An 18,747-nucleotide genomic window follows, 5' to 3' on the forward strand; every position below is an offset into this window, starting at 1 on the left:
CAAATTTTTGGGCCAAATAGTTTTTATGAAATCGAATGATAAGTGTGTCAAAGCAGTCGGAACACCATGTGTCTGCACAGGCGAGCAGTGCAGTGATGACAAAATCGCGCACAACGCGGAATGCGGGGAGCACGTCTCTGTAGCAGCGAAAGTGTTAATGCGGCCGTGGTGGCTTTCTTTCATAAACTGCGCGCTCCCCCCTAAACGTAAGCTTGCTTGGCGCGTGCAACTGGCAACGCAGCAATCTCCAGCGTCTGGGCGCGGATGCGCGAACGGCCAAGATAAAAGAACTATAGTAGGTGAAAAGCTCCTCTTCAAATTACTACTTTAATATTCGACATTTCTGCCCTTTTCCGCAGGGATCTTCTTAAGGAGTCTTCTGGTGTCCACAGTTGGTAGGACACTTTCGGAAACAAGTGTCGCGTTACTTAGGTGAATGTAATTATCTGCGCTTGCTCCAAAGAAGTGGAGTGCTTGAGTTAACAACCTGAAGCTGGGCACTGGTCATTGATGTTCACCGGTCACTTAACGGTGAGCTAAGTCGAGCGTTTTACTGCTCCTATTGATTACTGGTAGAGGTAAAAGCTGCGACCAATCATAGGTGAAGTTGCTAGTGTAGTAGAAGACTTTAGCAGCAGATGGTGTTCCTCGACTCACTGGCATCCTGCCATCCAAAGCTACTGGCGCGAGCAACCTGGTATGGAGAACCGTTGCCATAAATATGAAAAACATTTGTTCAACGTTCATATCTCGTTGCTAAGCGGAATTTTACTTTTAGCCTGAGTATGACCCCGCAAAAATTATAACGCAAGTAACAAAATTTTCTTTCTCGAGAGCTTCGCATTGTACGGTAGTGAAAGAGACTGCAAAAAAATGCAAGTTAGACGAAACTCTCATCAATGGGGTCGAGGTGAGGGACGGTGCGGCTACCCAGGTATGCTACCAAGGCCAGTGGCTCTATCACAGTAGGTTTCCACTAGTTTCAAAGCTCCGTACAAAATCTCCCGTAGTTCTTCATGGACAAGTTACCGTCAGGAGCACTTCTATTCTAGAATGAATTTGCAGTATGGTGTACGCGGCAACGCAACGTTCTGATGAGCTTTGAAATGGATAGTTTGAGACGGGTCCCGAACGCTCCGTTGATAACGACAGGGATACGGTTTAGATCCAAGTCACGGCAAACAGTTATAATATGTCGAAAACTTTCGGCATAGCTATTGAGTAAATTCATTCTGGAATTTGAATCTACTTTTTGTAAAATGAGAAAAGCTTACATCTGACGTTATAGTTTGACAAAATGACAACAGCCATATATGTCAGAACGATTTCAAATTCGGAGGTGTGCCGAACAGGGTGTCACTTATAAGTGAGACTGCAGAGAGAAGGCGTACGAGGAAGCCCTGCATGGCCCTTTTTTTGCGTGGCTGGGAATATCGGTGTTGTGTTAAGTGTAACCAAATGACGGTGTGGAAACAGGTACGCAACTTCCACTGTGCCTTGTCAGTGGGCAAAAGATCAGAAATGTGAGTGAATTAGAATGGGGCAGAACAATCAGAAATTGGTTTGTCACATTCCGATCAGTAATGAATATGCTTGTTGGTTAGAAAGTGACGCTTCTGAGGACCTGGTGGATAGAAGACAGCAGTAGCTAGACAGGACCGGTTACTGCTTCACGTTACTAGTCATCCTGACTACCGGCATCAGTATGGCATTAGAGGCGGCAAAGCTCCTTCGTCTGCAGTCTTTGCCTCTCTACGTCGACGATTCGAAGCTGTTTGCTGCGGGGTGGACTGATAGCAAACATACCATTGTGTTGGGTTCCAACGTGCGGAAGCTACGAAGGTCTCAGACAGCGATGGGTTAGTAAACGCTGTCGTTGTGGAGCTGGACGAATCCCTTTAAACACGTCCTTCAGCGACTGCCGCTACCGTGGCCTGGCAGCGTGAGTCTATGGATATTGTAGCGGACAAACATCTTGGGAGGAGGCACTGGATACAAGATGCGTCTGAACTCCTAAGTACTGAGCACAATGTGATCAGTAGCCGCTGCACTGCAGTGGTTTCACAGCCGGAGATGCTCACCACTGTAGCTTTTCCAGCTGCAGAATTACAATCGGACAGGTCCCGATGATATGTGGCAGTGTAATGTAGAACCGTTCTTCAAAGAACAGTGAGTGCCACTGTTTTCCCTAGCCTGCACGTTAGCTCGACACGTAGCTCATTGGATATAACTGGTATACGTTAGGTCGGCAAATTGTTCGTCACGCTGCTTCAGCAACCACTATTGGTGTCTCGTGGATACGTTTACGAACCGTATGAAGGAAAATTCCCTAGTGGCAAATTCTGGCCCACTCTGATTCCATACAAGGCGCAGAACATCTAGCTGCCGCACATGGAGGTTCCAGATCATATACTGAATTCTCAGAGATTGCGTATGGTCAACATAATTAGAACGTGGAATTTTCCTTTAAATGGACGTAATCTGCTTAGTAGTTAAAGCATCAAATTTAATCTTGCTTTGATCGTTTTAATCTGGGAACTGCTTCATTACACTAGTAATACGCCGTTGATAAGTATATCTACATCTACAGTTAAACTCCGTAAGCCAACTTACTTTCTGCACGATGGTCACTCCCCCCTATCCTGTTCCAATTGCGAATGGTCCGTGGAAAGAACAGCTGTTGGTAAGTCTCCGAGTGAGATCCAGACTCTCTAATTTTATCTTCGTGGTCTTTTCTCTAGGAAGAAATGTGTTGGTTGATCATTCTAGGAAAGTACGAGCTCCTGATATTAAAAATAAACTGCACTGTGATGCAGGACGCTTCTCTAGTAGCGCTGCTGTTCTTTGGTTCTATATTTCCTCTGTCAATTTTATCTACCAATGTATGGACCACAGACTGACGGTTAATATTCCAACACTGTGACGGCCTATGACCTTTTCTGTTTAATACACGCTCGAGTCACATTAGTGTGACCACTACCTACGTTCGACGTCAACGTGCAATAATCAGTCACAAACAGCCGATTGCATCACTAGAAGTGGAAGGTATTTAAAGCCGTGTAGGAGGGAGGGGGTGGGGGAGGAGGGGTACGCGGGAAACAGTGCAGTCGTTGTCGTAATGCGGAAAAAAAGGCACGATCATTGGCTTTCGGGACAAGGGTGGAAGCATTGCCGAAACGGCTAAATCTGTAAACTGTTCGTTTGTCACCGTGGTTGAAGTATAAGGTGCACGTCAAAATGGTACTATCCAAAAGCAGCGCAGAGGGAGCTGTAGTGGACTGCGGTCTATTAATGACGTGGGTGGACAATGGCTATGGCGATGTATACGGGTGAGTAGACGTGCAACTGTCGAGCAACTGACCGCTCAGATGAGCCAAGGATCTTTCAACAGTGTCTCCTCAGCGAACGTACAGCGACGTTGCTGTCTACGGGCCTCCGCAGCAACTACCTGGTTCAAGAACCCAGGCTGACTGCTGTACATCGGCAACAAAGCCCGGAATTTGCACGCCAGTACAGCAACTGGACGTCCACTGGCCTTTTCCCATGACTCAAGTTTTATGTTCCATCGGACAGATGGCCATTGCCGTGTAAGACGTAAAACCTTTGAAAGCAGACACCCTGCAACTAGCAACGAGCATCATGGTTTGGAGAATATTTTCATGGGATTCCCTGGGTGATCTCGTCATTCTGGAAGGCCAACAGATCAACACATGCATGCGTCTATCCTTGGGGGTCATGTCCACCCCCACATGCAGTTTGTTTTTTCTCGGTAGAATGTCATCTACCAGCAGGACAACGCAATGTGTCTCACAGCTTGCAGTACACGTGCGTGGTTCGAAGAGCACCAGGATGGGTTTACCGAACTCTCCTTGCTACCAAACCGCTAGGATTTAAACCTTATCGGGAATTTGTGGTATAATATCGATTGGGCTTTTCGCATCATGGTGGCCGAGCGGTTCTAGGCGCTGCAGTCTGGAACCACGCGACCGCTACGGTCGCAGGTTCGAATCATGCCTCGGGCATGGATGTGTGTGATGTCCTTAGGTTAGTTAGGTTTAAGTAGCTCTAAGTTCTAGGGGACTGATGACCACAGCAGTTAAGTCCCATAGTGCTCAGAGCCATTTGAACCATTTTTTCGCATCATGGGTAAACCGTGAAATCTAGCGCAGCTGGCCATGGCCCTGGAGTAGGTACGGCTCGACATTCTCGTTGGTACCTCCCAGAACCTCACTGACACTCCTCCTGCACGTCCGTGCTGCAAAAGATGGCTATTGGGCTTTTGTCAGGCGCTCACATTAATGTGACTGGACAGTGCAGAATCAGTGGTACAGGATTCGGGGTGTAGTTCGGTTGTAGAAGGTACTCAGGCTCTTCCGTATACCAGATCCGAAGGAAATCAAGGGTGTAGTTACACACGAGGCTGAAGAGCACACCTTTAACACTCATGGCGGGTCGTGCAAACCATTCCAAAATATTACCGGGGTATGGGCTAGCCAGCAAGTCACGCTGAAGAGCATTAGCACACCAGGCGGCGGGATTACCCGGCAGTTTGGCCTTTCGCAGCAACGGAGAACCGGTGCCTATTCCTGTAAATCTTCATTACGGTCTTCAGATGGGACGACGCCCCTGCTCGCTGCGGAGACAATCTGCTGATTTATTCAGTGAGGCCCGCGTAGGGTCAGCGGACAGTACGTGAGCGAAGCGAGTAGTAGTAGTAGCAGCGGCGTGGTGGCCGAACGACGTGGCGCCCTGCTGCGGCAGCTCTCGGCTTGCGCACAAGGCTGGCAGTGATGCCGGAAATAAAAAATAAAGGGAGCGCAGGGCGTACAACCGAAGCCCATTCTCTATTACTACAGGTGATTTTGCATTTTACAGAAGCCGAGGCCGTTATGCGGTGCTAGTGCAACTGAAAGTGGTAGCGGTATGGCATTAACTTCTCAGTAGCGGACAAAATTGCGACACGAAATTTTTCCCTCCACTCTCAGCAGCACACCGTCTGTCGAATATACTAGAGAGCGAGGATCGAAGCAGTGCATTCGAGACACTGCGCAAAGTAAATTCCTTCTCTCTCCAATAGGAAACCTAATAATAATTATTTCCAGAACGAATTTTCACTCTGCATCGGAGTGTGCTTTGATCTGGAACTTTCTGATGGATCAAAACTGTGTGCTAATGTAACTCATTTCTCCGCTGTATCCTTTCTTCCAGGAATCCTTGCCGTGCAAGGTTTGCCGAACTGTGAAGTCTGGAAGGCAGGAGAGACGCGCTGGTGGAAGCGATGCTGTGTGGGCGGATCGCGAGCCTCGCTTGCATAGCTCAGTCGAAAGACGATTTATCCGTGACAAGTCCGAGTCCCGGTTCGGCACACAGTTTTAATCTACCAGGAAATACTCATCGAATTGTCTTGCATAACTGAAAAAGATATTGTTGCATAATGAAACACACATAAACAGTAAAAAATTCGCAATCGCTAAAGCAGTTAATTGCTAATACTAATTGTATAAAATAAAACATTTACAGAGTGAAAGTCTTGGAATCAAACGCACGGCTGCGATAGATAACGTTGCGGTGAAAAACTTTTGTTAGAGACAAACAGTTTGCTGGTGCTTTCCGGTGACGCTAGGCATCCTTACGTGTGTGCGGGCGACATGAAATTTCACAGAAATTGGAGGATCTGTTAACCAGGTGTACTGCATACTGCAGATCCCAATGAACCGACAGTGACTTTCAACAAGAAAACCTTAAAAATGATGCTTCTAGGCGCAGAGAGATATTTTAGAAGCGAATCGGAATCTTTGATTTTGCTGTGTCTCCGCTTTTCATACGTAGCAGCTGACTGGATTATAGGCAGCACACAAGGCATATTCGCACACACGCTGCAGAGCACCTACGCCCTGTCACTTCTTGGGTGTACAACCAATACAGAAGGACACCTGGCCGTCGTCATCGGCAAGCGCCGGCGAACGTTTCGTCTCCGACAAAAGTTGTTATCCTTGACTTTGATACACCCTGTACAATGACAGAATGCTAAAATAAATGAATAAATAATTTTAATAAATTAATAATGTCGCCGTCATCATCTTTAGGCATTAAAACACTGGCACACTGAGTTTGTACCCCACCACTGCTGAACAGTTTTCTGTGACTGACGGAATACCAGTAAGCTCAAATTTTGTGCTTTACCTCAATAACACAGGCGAAAAAATATTGTCTGCATACCGCTATCGTGGCCGTGCAGTCCAGCCGCAGAAGCCCTGTGCATTTAAAGTCATAGGCCAGACGTGTAAAAACAGCAACAGAATTTGGAGAAATGTACAAAAATTTGTTACAGTCATCATGCAGTATGTTCGGAAATTCCCGTTCCAGACTTCTAGGACTTGTAGAGCGAAGTTAGTACATAACATTCTGAATAACCCACGTCCGGGAACATCATCCAGCGACGTTGCAGAGTGCCAAAACTATAGCCGCCAGCGCCTGTAAATGTACGTAAATAAAGCGAGATACCGTGATGAGATTCCAAACTTTCAAGGATCACGGAGAAAAATAAATGTATTAATGTGAGGTAAGGGTCCCTCTACTGGAAACGAACGGGTCTAAAGTTGTAAATGAAAACCGTTCTGATACATCTGACAGTGGAATACATGCACCGGCACTGTTGTTGTTATGTCTGTAGGGCAGGCATCTTCCAGAAGTGGTAGTATGAACGAAAACAAGGAAAAATATCTAGTAAATGTGGGCTATAAAACGTATACCTGAAGAGCCATGAACACTTGTTCGGTAGAGTCAGACTAGCGAAGATGAACATGTGTTCATAGCTCCTCACGTATGCATTTCAGAGCCTGTGGTGATCAGACTTTTTTCTTTTATTGGTCCACACTACTACGCCTGAAAGTTACATACTTTACATTCTTAGCAATAACAATACTGGCACATTTTTTCCACTGTCAGAGGTATCAGAGCGGTTTTCGCTTATAACTTTCGACTCGTTCGTTTCCGGTACAGGGACCCTTACCCCAAAGTGATACGTTTATCCGTCTTCGTCATCTTTTCAGTTTTTAACATCATAACGGAATCACCCTGTATGTACAGTACCTACTTGCGCCGACCCCTGTAACTTCGACAACCTGTGACGTCGTTGGATAACGATTCATGATATGGGTTCCTATACATAATATTATGTACTCACTGCCCTCTACATATCCTAGAATTTAGTGACGGGAATTTCCGAACACACTGTATAAGTAGGAAATAAGTGGGCAAACTTCTCATAATAAACGGTAACGTCGGTAAAGCTAGAACGAACAGCGTTTATTAGATGGGGAATGAAAGAAAGTTGTGTATACACCTACTCACGAAGCTCGTATGTATTGTGATGACAAGATTAATTAATTAATGCAGGTGTCGACGCTTGAAGCCAGACACTCTTCCCACGTTCCATTAGTGAACGGAGGAGGAAAACGATTAAAAACGTCGTAACAATAAGAAGCACCATCCGCTATTCACTTGACAGTGATTTGTGGCTCCAGGGTGACGTCCAGATAAATCAGCTGTGAACGAACGCAATTGTGCATCTCTCGGGGGATGCATCTCGTCGTGGACAGAGTATTGCCGTAGATCAAGTCGACCGTTGCGAAAATCTGATCGCACCGAGCTCAAAATATTTTGAGCAGCGGAGCGTGCTCGAGACGAGTATGCAAAGCAGGTGTTACTCAACGCACCGCCGGCCATTTAAATTGAATATACGGCCGACCCCGTATATGGCAGGCCGACGAGTTCAAATCGATTCGCGCTTCTCTGTATGCACTGCCTGCACCCGTGTCGGAGATCCGAATCAGCGCGAGGCAAATTGTGCCCTGTCGTCGCTGGTCGTTTTGGGATCGCTATCCTTGAGCTATACTGGAAATCCGATAGCGCGCCGCGGCAAACGTTTACGTTATAATCGAGGCGACAGGGAAACTTGTTCTAATTGCTCCCGGCGTTATGAGAATAACGTGGGCTGCTCCTGCCGTCAAAACATGGGGGGTCATTACTTGTGTTGCCAAGGCAAACACGATCGTTGTCTACGTGTGTTATCACAGATTCGTTCAGAAGATCAGTGATTTCATGTTGCAAAACTGAGAAATACTCTGATCCGAATACTTTTCCTATTTCCGTAGGTTTGTTTCAAGAATCTGTTGTTTCTTTTCTATGTGGGCGTTAGTGTAATGTGAAACCATTGTGAGTACGTTCTACATACGATCTTTGTAAACATTTCTCTCGAGAAAGGTAATCCTTTGTTTTCCAGTGATTCGAATGTCGGAAATATACCTCCTATCGTCAGACATTTGTTAGTTACGATTCAAGGATGGATCATAATTAGGAGACAGTGAAATTATTGCACTCAGTTACTTAACGATCATAAAACACGTAGTTGGGATAAAGAAACGTTTATAACGATAAGGGAAAAATGAAATACTTCAATTAGCCACAATTTTGTCCATTGTCCGATTAATTTAGCTAGTTTCACGTTTAAGCTCATTCTGAAACGACTGCTTTCATTTTTATAGTTAATTAATTTCGTTTCTCGAAAAACGCAAACAACAAACATATTTGATAGAATGAGTAGGCCTAAGTTACGTTTTTTTATTGTCTAATCGTAGCCATACTCATTCTCGACAAGATTTTATTATTTCACGCAGCGATGATCAACTTTATCATTTTTCTAGTTTTTGTTCTCTCTGAAAAAAATGGCCGTAATGAACTGTATGGGAAATGATTATAACAGCCTGGGCATTATCTCATAGCACATATTTCTTAACCATGTATTTAATTTTTCTTTATTTGGTCTACGATACATTACTTTTTTTAAATGTATTGTAAATATCACGCAACAACAGAAAACGACGTTTTAACATGCTAATGTATATTTCGTACCATGTAATGAATGATGTAATGTACAGGTGCTAACAAGTGCTAATTGCTTCGTTGCACTCAGCGTTCATTTCTGGACCTGTGCAGTCATGAGATTTTTTTCTTTCTGTCATCAGAAAATTTGTCTTCTTGCTTAATATTCACCATGTATACGTTCAATATTTCCAACAAAAAGTATTACATTATTTGAAGTTTAACTCGTCAGACAAAAGCACGTGGTGTTGTGATATACATAGCCGCTGCCAGAACTTGCGTCCAAGACTTCGACTTGAATTAGAATCTGTGATTTTGGCAGTGGTCCATCAAGGGGAGATCCTAGCAAATGAAATATATGACGAATTTCAGTTCTTGAACAGCAAGAAGAACCGAGGTGCGAGAGAGCCTGTGAACCGTATCATGTAGCTCGGTGTGGTCGGGTAGAATACTTCCGAAAGCCACAGATACGTTACGACCCGACGCACGTTTGTAACGAGTCAAAGGGCGCTTGAATGTTCTTCCCTTCTGTCAGTAAACATTGCACAGCCTCTGCGGAACATGGAACACGTCACGCAGACTCTCAAACGCTCTCCCGGCATTGAAGCCTTTACACGCAACTTTTCATTTACAGACTGCACCCTGCCACCACGTAAATCGGTGCCTCCTGCGGGACCAGTTCCTGTAGCGTTTCCTTGCACACTCTTTTTTGCTCTCCGCTCTTTCGGTTCGCACGAGACGACGTTATCGCGTGAGGTGAGTCAGAATTTCTGTGCGCTGCCGTACCTTTTTCGTGCGACCGGTTCTTTGGAGTTTCACGGAATGTCCGCGTTTACACTCCACGCCATAGTTCGCAGTCCTGTTCACGATAAATAATGTACTCGTTTTTCATCGTCAGGAATTCTCCGTGGGACGTAGACGTCAGTTTTCTGGGTGGCGAGAGGCGTGTGGGGGTATTTTCTTCATACATATACAAACTATTCTACATGTAAAATTAACTAGCACGCACATTAGCAACGCGATCCGGAATCACACTCGGTTACGAAGATTAGTCGATCAAGAGAATGCAAGCGGAAACCTTGGAGAGTAAAAGCTGAGCGTGAAAGCTTGTGCGCGTTACATCTGCAACTCGTGTCTGTTTGACCTTATCAGTATTTCATACGCTGAGTTAGGACGACTGCGTCCATTTAGGATGACCACCATACGCTTCGACACTTTGCCAACTTCATCGGGTCCTCACTGTGTACGCATTCCAATACCCAACACGGGTAAAGTACCTATCACTTCATAATGACTATAACGCAAGTTCTCGCTTATCTAGTATCCCGCTTGTGTCCTCACGTTAAATAAAAACGTTCGCAAACACCTTCTTCATTGCTCCTCCCCCTCCCCCCCGTCTCTGGAACAAGCTATCATCTACCGCATGCCAAATTAAATACCATATTCATTTAAGAAAAAGCTCAACCACTTTCCTTCGTCAGTCTCATAACTATCCCCTACAATATTAACATCTGCGGCTCTTTCTTTATGTCAAATAGCGAAGCAAACCCTTACATCTCCCAGTTACAATTATTTCTCTTTTCATTCCTCGTTGGTCACGCAAATTTCTTTCGCTCTGTGTTCATTATTGCATTCTACCATGTTTCTCTCTCTCTCTCTCTCTCTCTCTCTCTCTCTCTCTCTCTCTTTCTCTCTCCCCGATTCTTTTCTATCACAACCATTTTTACCAGTGCTTGCAATGTAAATCTGCCTGTCTTGTAATTTATCTCTACTCTTCTGCTTTTCACAAACGAAAACTATTCCCACTATTTATATCTTAACTCTTTGTAAGTGTTAACTAATTCCACCGTCGCTGCTTGGTAGAACTACGTATTTATATATAAATAGCGCACAAAATATGGATGTTCTACAGTGCTACAGGACATCCATATTTTTGTTCCTGTTCAACACGACATATAATAAGACAGACGTACAATGGAACACCAGCCCTCTTGTGTACTATTCTTCGAGGTCATCTCAACAATATCTTCCCCAGGAGATGAATAAGACGAGGAGGCCCTGTGCGTGGCCACCTTCATTAACAGAGTTAACCCCTCTCGATTTTTACATGTGGGGGTATCTGAAAAGTGTTGCTTACGCTGAACCACTTGATGAGATACAGACTGTTGATACATTTCTTCTCAAATCTACCATACCATAGAACATCCACTTTTGGTGCTTTTTATTATAAACACGATAATTTTCTACCAAACATCGATGGAAGAATCAGTTAGTTATTCGTAACACAATGAAATTTTCTATCACAGCCCAGTTATCTGTCTTTTAAAACAGATTAAACAAACGAAAAGCAAAGTTAAGGCATCATATTCGTTTCAACAAAGAGCGGTTGTTGGATTTGAAGTGAGATGTATGACCACTTATGTGTGTCTTAGTGAATGTATTGTGAAATATGAAGATTGCCTAAGATGTAAGAGAAGACCTAATAGCCCTAATGTTGCCAGCGCAAATAAAAAGTGGCGCATATAAGCAGAAAAGCTGTATGGGTACTATAACATGACGCTACATGCGGAGCGTGGCAAGCACCAGATCAGAAGCGGAGGAGTGGTAATAAAAGATACGAAGCAGTTCTGTGGACAGCTGAGTGTAGCTGCACTTTTTGTATCCTCAGAGATATTGCTTTACTGTACATGATCGCAGACCGAGATTAACTTCAAAAAGAAAGAACGGAACAGCACTCGTTAACAGAGTTGTCGCCGGCTACTGCTACTCGACACAGCTTCACCGTTCGGCTCGAGTCATCGTCGCGGTATTGCCCACACCCTTTAGCAGAAGTTGTCCCATTAGTTACTATTCAACGGGCTACTCCCACTTGTTTCCACAGAGAATTAATCTAGGTGTGATTTGTTGGGGCCAACAACTGAATCGGAAGTGCAGCGCATTAAGCGCGAAGGCCGCGAGCGAGCCCCGCCACCTGGCATATTACGTGCCGGCGTGGGAACCGCCGCAGGCGTCGGCGAACCCACGCCGCACGCCTCTCCGCGAGTGTCTCACTCCGCACCAAATCCACTCGGAAACTGACGCCACCGGCACACGGACCGTGCATCCGAGCGTTGAGCGTACTGAGTTTCTAACGTCCTAGTGTGGAACAGCACGTTGGGGAGTCTTTAAGAACGTGCAGAGCTATATCAGCAACCCAGGATCGAACCATCGACCTCTTGCATGCTAATCCAAAACTGTATCTACTGCACCAACTGCACAGTACAACTGATTTGGGCTGACAGAGCAAGTTACCATATGTATGGTAACAGTGTTGCCAGATTGCTACTCTTTAACGTCCTTTTTCTGTCGGATGAACTCGCCGGATGAAATTTTGTGACAGACCTTTTTTTTTTTATCGGTAGCATGTGAGGAGTCGCGCTGAGAATTTCGCTTCACCCTGTATATGCTGTTTCTGAGCACCAGAAAACTGGGGAGCTCTCGAGAACCCTCAGTTAATTGTACGATTTGCTGTCGTAAAATGATAAGAATCGTTGTATTCCTGGTAAAAGAATTATTGAAACTTGCGTGTTATGAGAGTATGCCATTTGAAATCAACAGCACGTTGAAGATCCAATTTGTCATAATTAAATTTCAGTTGGTAATATAGCTACAACTGAAGATTTCAGGACACAGTAACAAACTAGGTACGGTCTCTCAACAGTGGCGGTCGCGGTAGCGCAATAAACAGCGTCACAGAAGCGTAGTGTTGGTGATTCGCGTTTTACTCCATCCAGTAATTTTTTTTCTAACCTTCGCGTTTTTACTAGTTCTGATACTTTCTTATTATTTTAATACGAGTATATACTATGATATTCGATGTTATGTAAATGTAAGCGCGCTCTTTTTGAGGGGCGAGTTTGTTCGATTGACTTAATCTACAGGACACCTTGCTCTACTTGCAGTTGGAACAGTCATCAAGTAAGAATGACCTCAGGGTTTTACTAAAAAGTGAGAACGATGAAAATTTTCATTGTATGTGGAGAACTAATATAAATTTGTATCGCACTATTTGTGATTGAGTTTTTACAAGCCGATGTCCTAGCTGACTGGACATGGTACTTTCATTTCTGCGCCTCATAATATTCTCACGGAGACCGAAGTTTTAATTTATGTATGATTCAGACAGAACAACCTAACTAACGTATTGGGAAGGGAGAACGTTTTAATATAGCTAATATGGGAATTTTAACCCCGTCCACCTCGTAAACAGTGTGGTTTACGAGCAACATACAGCCGACAACTGCCACTGGAGCGCGCTGCGATCGCGTATACCACGCTGGGGCCTATGTATCGTATGAACAAGTCGCATCATTTCTGAGTGTTCAGCAGCACATTGAAGTCGGCACGCTCAACGTTGGCGTTCGACTCCACGGTCCGTGTGCCGACGGCTTAGCGCCGGCGCGTTACTGCTTCACGTTGCCTCGGGAGATGGACGTTGTCTGATCGGAGAGCTACTCATGGAGCGTGTTCTTGCTTCTGTGGGACACAGGTGACTGCCTTAACTGCAGTATCACCACTAGCTTCGCCAGCTAAATCCAATTCCAATGGCGTGATTAATAACGCAAGAAGTGTCCCATAGACAAGCCTCATACTTCGTACACGATTCGCAGACTGATAAAGTAAGGAGTAAGGAGATCCTTCATGGAATTGGCTAGGAGAAGAATATGCGGAAACAGTAACTAGAAGACGTGACAGAATGAGATCGTATACTAATGCAGTATCAAGGAATAGCTCCCATGATACTTTATAGAGCGTAATTGTAAATGAAGGCAGAAATTGAGCTTTGTACGACAAATAACAGAGAGCGTTGTGTAAGTGCTGCTGTGAAGTGAAGACGCTGGCCATATCAAACCAGTCAGAAACGCGCTGCTCCGCTTTGGGTTGCCAGGTTACGACTTTAGCCGCACCTGTCCAAATTTTTACGGTCGTGTCCGGCCAAATGTATTAGAGTCCTGCTTGTACGGCTTTTGTTAGGCTTTTTAGCGATGAAGTAAGGAACGCACAACTAAAGCCCGTTGCAGGCTAATGTCGTAGGAGTGTGGAATTAGAACAAGGGCGAAATAGGAGATAATCCATAAGGACGTATAGCTGTGGCAACCGACGCTTTTCTGGTGTCTGTGTCCTATGCTTTTCTTCGTAGGCTGAACGGGCCTAAGACACAGTGTCACTACCACGGTAAGTTCAGAGCGACAGAAGCAAAGAACAATGTAGCTGACCTAAGAAATTTCTGATTTTTGCTACAATGGGACACCGAAATAACTCAACGCTGACGGATGAGAATAAGCGGCGGACCGGGATTCGAAACCGGTTTTTCCGATTTACGCGTGGTGGCCCTAACTGCTTCGACTTTGCTAACACGTCTATCCTCCGACCCAAATCGCCACATGCAGCACACTTCAAAGTAGCTTCCCCTGCCCACAACTCTAGTTCGCTCGCAGCCCTACCGTGCTTCCGCGAGAGGTCGGACATTATTGTGCATCTGCTCTGGAAGATCGATATGCCATCAGGGGCATGTATTATGAAGGTGACTGTTCTCTCGGATATGTATGTCTGAAAGAATATACGCCCGAAAGACCAGACACAGTACTTATATTCGAGGCCTATTCGGAAAGTAAGATCCGATCGACTGCTAAATGGAAACAATAGTGAAAAACCGATTAAGCTTTACATACATATGTCTGACAGTGTCTTTTGTATACCCGTCGATCGCGCCACATCGATCTTTTCGGTTCTGCGCTACAGTGAGGGGTCTCCCACTAAGTTTGAGTCCCTGTGAGAGATTCCGCCTTATTTCATGCAGCCCACAAAATTATCATGCATTTCCTTCTTCATGGCAATATTCAAGAGCACATTGCAGAGGCATTGAGGACACTCCTGCAGCGTTTTCCATGGGAAGTGTTTGATTGGACATTATACAGCCAGGGCTTGGCTCCCTCTGCCACGCGGGATTAGCCGAGCGGTCAGAGGCGCTGCAGTCATGGACTGTGCGGCTGGTCCCGGCGGTGGTTCGAGTCCTCCCTCGGGCATGGGTGTGTTTGTCCTTAGGATCATATAGGTTAAGTAGTGTGTAATCTTAGGGACTGATGACCTTAGCAATTAAGTCCCATACGATTTAACACACTTTTGAACATTTTTAAAAATTTTTTTTTCGCTCCCTCTGATTTTTATCTCTGCTCGCGTGAACTGCTGGCTATGGAGACAACTTTGTGGCTCAGGCAACATGCTGCAGATTAGCGTATAGAATTGGTGGAAAGCACACGCTGCTGCCTTCTATGACGAGGGTATTGGAAAGTTGGTGCAATGTTACGACAAACGTCTAAGTCGGAGCGGCGACTATGTAGAAAAGTAGCTACTGCAAATAAAAATATTTTGATTTTCACTGTGGTTTCCATTTCACGACCGATAGGACCTTACTTAAAGAACAGCCCTCGTCACATATGCGCCTGATGCCATATCGATCTTTCAGTGCAGATGCGCAATAATGTCCGACCTCCTGCGGGAGTACAGTAACGCTGCGAGCGAAGAGAAATTGAGCGAAGAGGAATAAAGGACAGGGAACACTACTCTGCAGTGTGTGGCATACGGAGATTTGGGTCGGAGAGTGGACGTGTTCGGCTAGCCGAAGCTACGCAGTCCCTTTCTACAGGTTGAGAAACAAAATTCCCCACAATGTCCACATGCGATGCTGTTCAGAGTAGCTCTGGTACTTCTTTCTCACTCTTTGCTTGTTTCCTTGGGCTAGAGGACGTGTGGAACCGCAACGACAAGGAGGATGACGCGGCCGATTTTCAAAAGACGTAGTCACACTGAAATAAATACTGGTTTACTACGCTGCCTAATAGCTGAACGCTGTAGAAAGCACTGACTCTTTCAGACTCGCTGCGTTCTGAATATGTACAGTTTTCTGAGTGATAGTGGTTTTAGAACTCCATGGAACACGCTGCACTACTGCATTCGAACCACTGGCATAAGAAAGCAAGGAAACAATTCTCCTCGCAATACGTTAAGATGGAGGGACTTGCCGTCCCGCTGTCCTCCGTCCCCCTGAACTTTACGAGCGACCCACTCCTGCTAGTCGTTAGTGGCGAGCTAAAAGTCGCGCGTGCAAATAACAAACGCCCCGCACTGTCGCGTTTATTGCCGCGGTGGCTGATGCACAGTCTGCGTCACAGGCAGGAGGCGGTGGGGCAGAGAGCTGCAGGAGTATCAGCGGCGCGCGTGTTCTCAGAGTTACACCGCTCCTCCACGTAAATATCTGTAACACTCATATCGAATCACAAAGCCGCGTACCATCTGGAGTATTGAGCGCTTGTACTGGGAGAGTAATGACTGTCGTACTTGGGAAGCATTAGCGTCAGCTATCGCCCGGTTGAGCGTGTTCTGCCGTAAATGGCTAGTCGTCGCAACGCGGCTTCGCGTCATGCAGAGCACGTTCTTATTAACTAGCAGCGTACGCGGACCGAATCGGTGACGGAGAAATAGGGAGTTATACCGTTGAGTGCAGCTAGAGGGGTCATTCCGGCGCGAGAAAGCATTGGCGCGGACAGGTTTCGAAACGGGAGGCCTAGCTGCGGAAACTGAATATAAGAACTGACGAACCTCCGGGTAAACGCACTCTACGAACATGTATCCATCCAGACGTTTTCACATCAGGTCGCAGGATCGTGGAAACGTACACTGCATATTTCCTTTTCTCAGAATCGAAAATTGGAGAGATGGAAAACCGGCAATGCAGCCACTTGCTTATCCTGTGTCCGATTTGTGCGGCGGCCCTGGAACTGCAGAAACTTTGCTTGCCAGATACGTACGTTTCCGTTTTGTCTCTCTGAGTCTTGTAATAAGTTGAGTATCCAAACGGTGATAAATATCTTAAAAACTAAAAATGTGGATGGAAATGACCTCACTTCATTACTTGTACAGACGAAAAAAAAGAAAAAAAAGGAGAACTGGCACAGTGCCCATGATGTTTCGGTGAAGTTTTTGTCTTGGTTACACATCGTCTGCTAGTGAATTAACAAGTATTTACTATATTACATTTCTAAGAACGCTTGGACGTATTCGAAAGAACAGACACCACGCATTTATATAACTGATTTGCTTCGATGGGCAGTGGATCCACCACGTTCAGTGCAGATGCACGATTACGAATCTCAGAGAGTAGCGATCATGGAGGACATGGACGGGTATTCCGAATAGGTGGCACCAGATAAGAATGTAGCTCGGTTGGGAGGCGTGCCGAAATAGCCCACGAAACTGTGATAAACACTGTGTCCGGATGGCGCAGTGGTTAACGCCTCTGCCTAGTCAGCAGGAGATCACGAGTTTGAATCCCGGTCTGGAGCACATTTTTCACTCATCGTCGCTGATTCCGCATGAAAACCCGACGCAGCTCCCTCCCTCCCCTCTCCACCTTCAATTTACACAATATACTACGTTTCGTACGATCGGCCAGTTTCGGCATTATTCGCAATGCTCGAGAGCTACAGTCAGATATATATGTTATTGATAATTAAAATGGTCTATAAGGCCGAAATTGGCCAATCATGCAAAACATAGTGAAGCAAATACTGGTCAATTAAGTAACAGCCAAGGTGGAACCATGACATTGTCTTTAAGAAATTCACGGCTGTGGTACACTGCATGAAGAAATTGCTCTTCGATGAAGGTCAGGTATCCACACAATTAAAGCTTGTATACTTCACGGGTCATGTACGGTTTTTGCATTTTAGGCCGTGGCTTGATGTATAAGTGCCTGATTAACGTTTGTCTCCCATTTCCTGAGACAATGTAAGGATGTGCGGATATATGATTAAATTCTCAGAGATTAATCACTTCGAGAAACCAGTAATTGAATACTTTAATAGAAGCGACGGCTTAAACAGCCGAGATTGTTTTAGTATCGTTCCCTCTAAAACCTTCAATTTATGTTTATTTTTATGGAATTTGGTATCTTAATTTCATAGGTGTACGTACAGAGTAGATCGCAACTGATAAAAGATCACCATGGAAACAGGTAACGTGTACAATTATTTTTAATTATGGAAATGAAAAATAGCTACACAGTTATACAAATACATTGATTCGCTCCGAAGTGAAGTCGTTACACAGTCTGCTCGTTATACCATGGCGCATAAGGTAAAGATTAAAAACACATACATGCATCGCCTGAGCGACCTTCGAATGATTCAGTAACTCTCCAAGTGAATATAAACTCAGTTATATCTGCAAGCTATAATCTCTTACTAAGTGCATGAGACTAATGTTGCACCTCGCTTACTCTTTCGCACAAAGTTACTTAACTGGTTACAGGGAAAGAGTAGGTGAGTGAAGAAACTGAGCCAATCAGGAGTGTGCTGTGGCACCTATTCTGGAAAGGTGGTGCTAGCCAAACCAGTTTCTTATCATGGGCGTCAGGTGTCTGTCGTCTGTCGCATAGCCAATTCGGTAAACACGATCATCTGACGAACAGGTTGTGGATAATGATTTTAGACGCATCTATAGCATCAATTTCTATCTGCTCTTCTTTCAACGTGTTATATGTGCTCGTTTCGTGTCCGAAGTATTACTTTTTCGCAGCAGCGGAGATGAAATGTTGGGCAGAACGCCTAAGACCACGAGCTACACTTTTAAAACGGTATATATTATATAGTCGCTCTTGTCTACATGAATACAGCATACAGGGACAGGGATTCATCAGCCAGGGTTACAGTTCGAGAAAGTGTGAATAACTGGCGTCGACTACGTTGTGCCTTCTGAAGGATCGTCGCTGATGGTGAATAAGGTCTGGGAAGCGGAACACTTTACGCTTGTAGCTCGATTAACACG

General features: G+C 45.1%; 1 protein-coding gene across 1 annotated transcript in view; it reads right to left on the bottom strand.

Annotated features, from left to right (window-relative positions):
* The window catches only part of LOC124799024 (band 4.1-like protein 4), a 578,366-nt gene that overhangs the window by 352,730 nt on the left and 206,889 nt on the right, over window positions 1-18,747 (bottom strand). The window lies entirely within an intron of this gene.

Source organism: Schistocerca piceifrons, chromosome 5, assembly GCF_021461385.2.
Source record: "Schistocerca piceifrons isolate TAMUIC-IGC-003096 chromosome 5, iqSchPice1.1, whole genome shotgun sequence".
NCBI classification, from domain to species: domain Eukaryota; kingdom Metazoa; phylum Arthropoda; class Insecta; order Orthoptera; family Acrididae; genus Schistocerca; species Schistocerca piceifrons.